Source organism: Phyllobates terribilis, unplaced genomic scaffold, assembly GCF_046119375.1.
Source record: "Phyllobates terribilis strain yellow unplaced genomic scaffold, ASM4611937v1 Scaffold_118__1_contigs__length_5260490, whole genome shotgun sequence".
Taxonomy (NCBI): domain Eukaryota; kingdom Metazoa; phylum Chordata; class Amphibia; order Anura; family Dendrobatidae; genus Phyllobates; species Phyllobates terribilis.
Genome location: NW_027362878.1, coordinates 4,683,395 through 4,690,507, shown reverse-complemented (window position 1 = coordinate 4,690,507; position 7,113 = coordinate 4,683,395).

Sequence of the window (7,113 nt, the reverse complement as noted above, 5' to 3'; positions counted from 1 at the left end):
CTTAAACTGCTTTTTTTTTTGATACCAAAGGCTCAAAACTGGATAGTACAGCGATTTGACCCGTGGAACTGCGAAACCACACTGGGATGTCGGGCCTACACAAGACTATTTTCAACAGATAGATTTTTGTGTCACAACAGTCAGGAGACACTACTGTTTTTCTTTACGGAAACAACTACCAAAACCTGAATAATAGAGATTTTTTACCGTGGGATGGCAAAACCACAGTTATTGTTTACTGGGGTATACCACACTTTTTTAAATAGAGATATTTGCGGCTGAACAGTGAGCGACACACTCAAACTGCTTTTTTTTTAGATACCAAAGGCCCAAAACTGGATAGTACAGCGATTTGACCCGTGGAACTGCGAAACCACACTGGGATGTAGGGCCTACACTAGACTATTTTCAACAGATATATTTTTGTGTCACAACAGTCTGGAGACACTACTGTTTTTCTTTACGGAAACAACTACCAAAACCTGAATAATAGAGATTTTTTACCGTGGGATGGCAAAACCACAGTTATTGTTTACTGGGGTATACCACACTTTTTTAAATAGAGATATTTGCGGCTGAACAGTGAGCGACACACTCAAACTGCTTTTTTTTTAGATTCCAAAGGCCCAAAACTGGGTAGTACAGCGATTTGACCCGTGGAACTGCGAAACCACACTGGGATGTCGGGCCTACACAAGACTATTTTCAACAGATATATTTTTGTGTCACAACAGTCAGGAGACACTACTGTTTTTCTTTACGGAAAAAACTACCAAAACCTGAATAATAGAGATTTTTTACCGTGAGATGGCAAAACCACAGTTATTTTTTACTGGGGTATACCACACTTTTTTAAATTGAGATATTTGCGGCTGAACAGTGAGCGACACACTCAAACTGCTTTTTTATTTTGATACCAAAGGCCCAAAACTGGATAGTACAGCGATTTGACCCGTGGAACTGCGAAACCACACTGGGATGTCGGGCTTACACAAGACTATTTTCAACAGATATATTTTTGTGTCACAACAGTCAGGAGACACTACTGTTTTTCTTTACGGAAAAAAACTACCAAAACCTGAATAATAGAGATTTTTTACCGTGGGATGGCAAAACCACAGTTATTGTTTACTGGGGTATACCACACTTTTTTAAATAGAGATATTTGCGGCTGAACAGTGAGCGACACACTCAAACTGCTTTTTTTTTAGATATCAAAGGCCCAAAACTGGATAGTACAGCGATTTAACCCGTGGAACTGTGAAACCACACTGGGATGTCGGGCCTACACAATACTATTTTCAAAAGATATATTTTTGTGTGACAACAGTCAGGAGACACTACTGTTTTTCTTTACGGAAAAAACTACCAAAACCTGAATAATAGAGATTTTTTACCGTGGGATGGCAAAACCACAGTTATTGTTTACTGGGGTATACCACACTTTTTTAAATAGAGATGTTTGCGGCTGAACAGTGAGCGACACACTCAAACTGCTTTTTTTTTAGATACCAAAGGCCCAAAACTGGATAGTACAGTGATTTGACCCATGGAACTGCGAAACCACACTGGGATGTCGGGCCTACACAAGACTATTTTCAACAGATATATTTTTGTGTCACAACAGTCAGGAGACACTACTGTTTTTCTTTACGGAAAAAACTACCAAAAGCTGAATAATAGAGATTTTTTACCGTGGTATGGCAAAATCACAGTTATTGTTTTCTGGTGTATACCACACTTTTTTAAATAGAGATATTTGCGGCTGAACAGTGAGCGACACACTTAAACTGCTTTTTTTTTACATACCAAAGGCCCAAAACTGGATAGTACAGTGATTTGACCCATGGAACTGCGAAACCACACTGGGATGTCGGGCCTACACAAGACTATTTTCAACAGATATATTTTTGTGTCACAACCGTCAGGAGACACTACTGTTTTTCTTTACGGAAAAAACTACCAAAACCTGAATAATAGAGATTTTTTACTGTGGGATGGCAAAACCACAGTAATTGTTTACTGGGGTATACCACACTTTTTTAAATAGAGATATTTGCGGCTGAACAGTGAGCGACACACTTAAACTGCTTTTTTTTTTGATACCAAAGGCTCAAAACTGGATAGTACAGCGATTTGACCCGTGGAACTGCGAAACCACACTGGGATGTCGGGCCTACACAAGACTATTTTCAACAGATAGATTTTTGTGTCACAACAGTCAGGAGACACTACTGTTTTTCTTTACGGAAACAACTACCAAAACCTGAATAATAGAGATTTTTTACCGTGGGATGGCAAAACCACAGTTATTGTTTACTGGGGTATACCACACTTTTTTAAATAGAGATATTTGCGGCTGAACAGTGAGCGACACACTCAAACTGCTTTTTTTTTAGATACCAAAGGCCCAAAACTGGATAGTACAGCGATTTGACCCGTGGAACTGCGAAACCACACTGGGATGTAGGGCCTACACTAGACTATTTTCAACAGATATATTTTTGTGTCACAACAGTCTGGAGACACTACTGTTTTTCTTTACGGAAACAACTACCAAAACCTGAATAATAGAGATTTTTTACCGTGGGATGGCAAAACCACAGTTATTGTTTACTGGGGTATACCACACTTTTTTAAATAGAGATATTTGCGGCTGAACAGTGAGCGACACACTCAAACTGCTTTTTTTTTAGATTCCAAAGGCCCAAAACTGGGTAGTACAGCGATTTGACCCGTGGAACTGCGAAACCACACTGGGATGTCGGGCCTACACAAGACTATTTTCAACAGATACATTTTTCTGTCACAACAGTCAGGAGACACTACTGTTTTTCTTTACGGAAAAAACTACCAAAAGCTGAATAATAGAGATTTTTTACCTTGGGATGGAAAAACCACAGTTATTGTTTACTGGGGTATACCACACTTTTTTAAATAGAGATATTTGCGGCTGAACAGTGAGCGACACAGTTAAACTGCTTTTTTTTTAGATACCAAAGGCCCAAAACTGGATAGTACAGCGATTTGACCCGTGGAACTGCGAAACCACACTGGGATGTCGGGCCTACACAAGACTATTTTCAACAGATATATTTTTGTGTCACAACAGTCAGGAGACACTACTGTTTTTCTTTACGGAAAAAACTACCAAAACCTGAATAATAGAGATTTTTTACCGTGGGATAGCAAAACCACAGGTATTGTTTACTGGGGTATACCACACTTTTTTAAATAGAGATATTTGCGGCTGAACAGTGAGCGACACACTCAAACTGCTTTTTTTTTAGATACCAAAGGCCCAAAACTGGATAGTACAGCGATTTGACCCGTGGAACTGCGAAACCACACTGGGATGTCGGGCCTACACAAGACTATTTTCAACAGATATATTTTTGTGTCACAACAGTCAGGAGACACTACTGTTTCTCTTTACGGAAACAACTACCAAAACCTGAATAATAGAGATTTTTTACCGTGGGATGGCAAAACCACAGTTATTGTTTACTGGGGTATACCACACTTTTTTAAATAGAGATATTTGCGGCTGAACAGTGAGCGACATACTCAAACTGCTTTTTTTTAGATACCAAAGGCCCAAAACTGGGTAGTACAGCGATTTGACCCATGGAAATGCGAAACCACACTGGGATGTCGGGCCTACACAAGACTATTTTCAACAGATATATTTTTGTGTCACAACAGTCAGGAGACACTACTGTTTTTCTTTACGGAAAAAAATACCAAAAGCTGAATAATAGAGATTTTTTACCGTGGTATGCCAAAATCACAGTTATTGTTTTCTGGGGTATACCACACTTTTTTAAATAGAGATATTTGCAGCTGAACAGTGAGCGACACACTCAATCTGCTTTTTTTTTGTGATACCAAAGGCCCAAAACTGGATAGTACAGCGATTTGACCCGTGGAACTGCGAAACCACACTGGGATGTCGGGCCTACACAAGACTATTTTCAACAGATATATTTTTGTGTCACAACAGTCAGGAGACACTACTGTTTTTCTTTACGGAAAAAACTACCAAAACCTCAATAATAGAGATTTTTTACCGTGGGATGGCAAAACCACAGTTATTGTTTACTGGGGTATACCACACTTTTTTAAATAGAGATATTTGCAGCTGAACAGTAAGCGACACACTCAAACTGCTTTTTTTTTAGATACAAAAAGCCCAAAATTGGATAGTACAGCGATTTGACCCGTGGAACTGCGAAACCACACTGGGATGTCGGGCCTACACAAGACTATTTTCAACAGATATATTTTTGTGTCACAACAGTCAGGAGACACTACTGTTTTTCTTTACGGAAAAAACTACCAAAACCTTAATAATAGAGATTTTTTACCGTGGGATGGCAAAACCACAGTTATTGTTTACTGGGGTATACCACACTTTTTTAAATAGAGATATTTGCAGCTGAACAGTGAGCGACACACTCAATCTGCTTTTTTTTTTTGATACCAAAGGCCCAAAACTGGATAGTACAGCGATTTGACCCGTGGAACTGCGAAACCACACTGGGATGTCGGGCCTACACAAGACTATTTTCAACAGATATATTTTTGTGTCACAACAGTCAGGAGACACTACTGTTTTTCTTTACGGAAAAAAATACTAAAACCTGAATAATAGAGATTTTTTACCGTGGGATGGCAAAACCACAGGTATTGTTTACTGGGGTATACCACACTTTTTTAAATAGAGATATTTGCGGCTGAACAGTGAGCGACACACTCAAACTGCTTTTTTTTTAGATACCAAAGGACCAAAACTGGATAGTACAGCGATTTGACCCTTGGAACTGCGAAACCACACTGGGATGTCGGGCTTACACAACACTATTTTCAACAGATATATTTTCGTGTCACAACAGTCAGGAGACACTACTGTTTTTCTTTACGGAAAAAACTACCAAAAGCTGAATAATAGAGATTTTTTACCGTGGTATGGCAAAATCACAGTTATTGTTTTCTGGGGTATACCACACTTTTTTAAATAGAGATATTTGCAGCTGAACAGTAAGCGACACACTCAAACTGCTTTTTTTTTAGATACAAAAGTCCCAAAATTGGATAGTACAGCGATTTGACCCGTGAAACTGCGATACCACACTGGGATGTCGGGCCTACACAAGACTATTTTCAACAGATATATTTTTGTGTCACAACAGTCAGGAGACACTACTGTTTTTCTTTACGGAAAAAACTACCAAAACCTGAATAATAGAGATTTTTTACCATGGGATGGCAAAACCACCGTTATTGTTTACTGGGGTTTACCACACTTTTTTAAATAGAGATATTTGCAGCTGAACAGTGAGCGACACACTCAAACTGCTTTTTTTTTAGATACCAAAGGCCCAAAACTGGATAGTACAGCGATTTGACCCGTGGAACTGCGAAACCACACTGGGATGTCGGGCCTACACAAGACTATTTTCAACAGATATATTTTTGTGTCACAACAGTCAGGAGACACTACTGTTTTTCTTTACGGAAAAAACTACCAAAAGCTGAATAATAGAGATTTTTTACCGTGGTATGGCAAAATCACAGTTATTGTTTTCTGGGGCATACCACACTTTTTTAAATAGAGATATTTGCAGCTGAACAGTAAGCGACACACTCAAACTGCTTTTTTTTAGATTCAAAAGGCCCAAAATTGGATAGTACAGCGATTTGACCCGTGGAACTGCGAAACCACACTGGGATGTCGGGCCTACACAAGACTATTTTCAACAGATATATTTTTGTGTCACAACAGTCAGGAGACACTACTGTTTTTCTATACGGAAAAAACTACCAAAACCTGAATAATAGAGATTTTTTACCATGGGATGGCAAAACCACAGTTATTGTTTACTGGGGTATACCACACTTTTTTAAATAGAGATATTTGCAGCTGAACAGTGAGCAACACACTCAAACTGCTTTTTTTTTAGATACCAAAGGCCCAAAACTGGATAGTACAGCGATTTGACCCGTGGAACTGCGAAACCACACTGGGATGTCGGGCCTACACAAGACTATTTTCAACAGATATATTATTGTGTCACAACAGTGAGGAGACACTACTGTTTTTCTTTACGGAAACAACTACCAAAATCTGAATAATAGAGATTTTTTACCGTGGGATGGCAAAACCACAGTTATTGTTTACTGGGGTATACCACACTTTTTTAAATAGAGATATTTGCGGCTGAACAGTGAGCGACACACTCAAACTGCTTTTTTTTTAGATGCCAAAGGCCCAAAACTGGATAGTACAGCGATTTGACCCGTGGAACTGCGAAACCACACTGGGATGTCGGGCCTACACAAGACTATTTTCAACAGATATATTTTTGTGTCACAACAGTCAGGAGACACTACTGTTTTTCTTTACGGAAAAAACTACTAAAACCTGAATAATAGAGATTTTTTACCGTGGGATGGCAAAACCACAGTTATTGTTTACTGGGGTATACCACACTTTTTTAAATAGAGATATTTGCGGCTGAACAGTGAGCGACACACTCAAACTGCTTTTTTTTTAGATAACAAAGGACCAAAACTGGACAGTACAGCGATTTGACCCGTGGAACTGCGAAACCACACTGGGATGTCGGGCTTACACAACACTATTTTCAACAGATATATTTTTGTGTCACAACAGTCAGGAGACACTACTGTTTTTCTTTACGGAAAAAACTACCAAAACCTGAATAATAGAGATTTTTTACCGTGGGATGGCAAAACCACAGTTATTGTTTACTGGGGTATACCACACTTTTTTAAATAGAGATATTTGCAGCTGAACAGTGAGCGACACACTCAAACTGCTTTTTTTTTAGATACCAAAGGCCCAAAACTGGATAGTAGAGCGATTTAACCCGTGGAACTGCGAAACCACACTGGGATGTCGGGTCTACACAAGACTATTTTCAACAGATATATTTTTGTGTCACAACAGTCAGGAGACACTACTGTTTTTCTTTACGGAAAAACTACCAAAAGCTGAATAATAGAGATTTTTTACCGTGGTATGGCAAAATCACAGTTATTGTTTTCTGGGGTATACCACACTTTTTTAAATAGAGATATTTGCAGCTG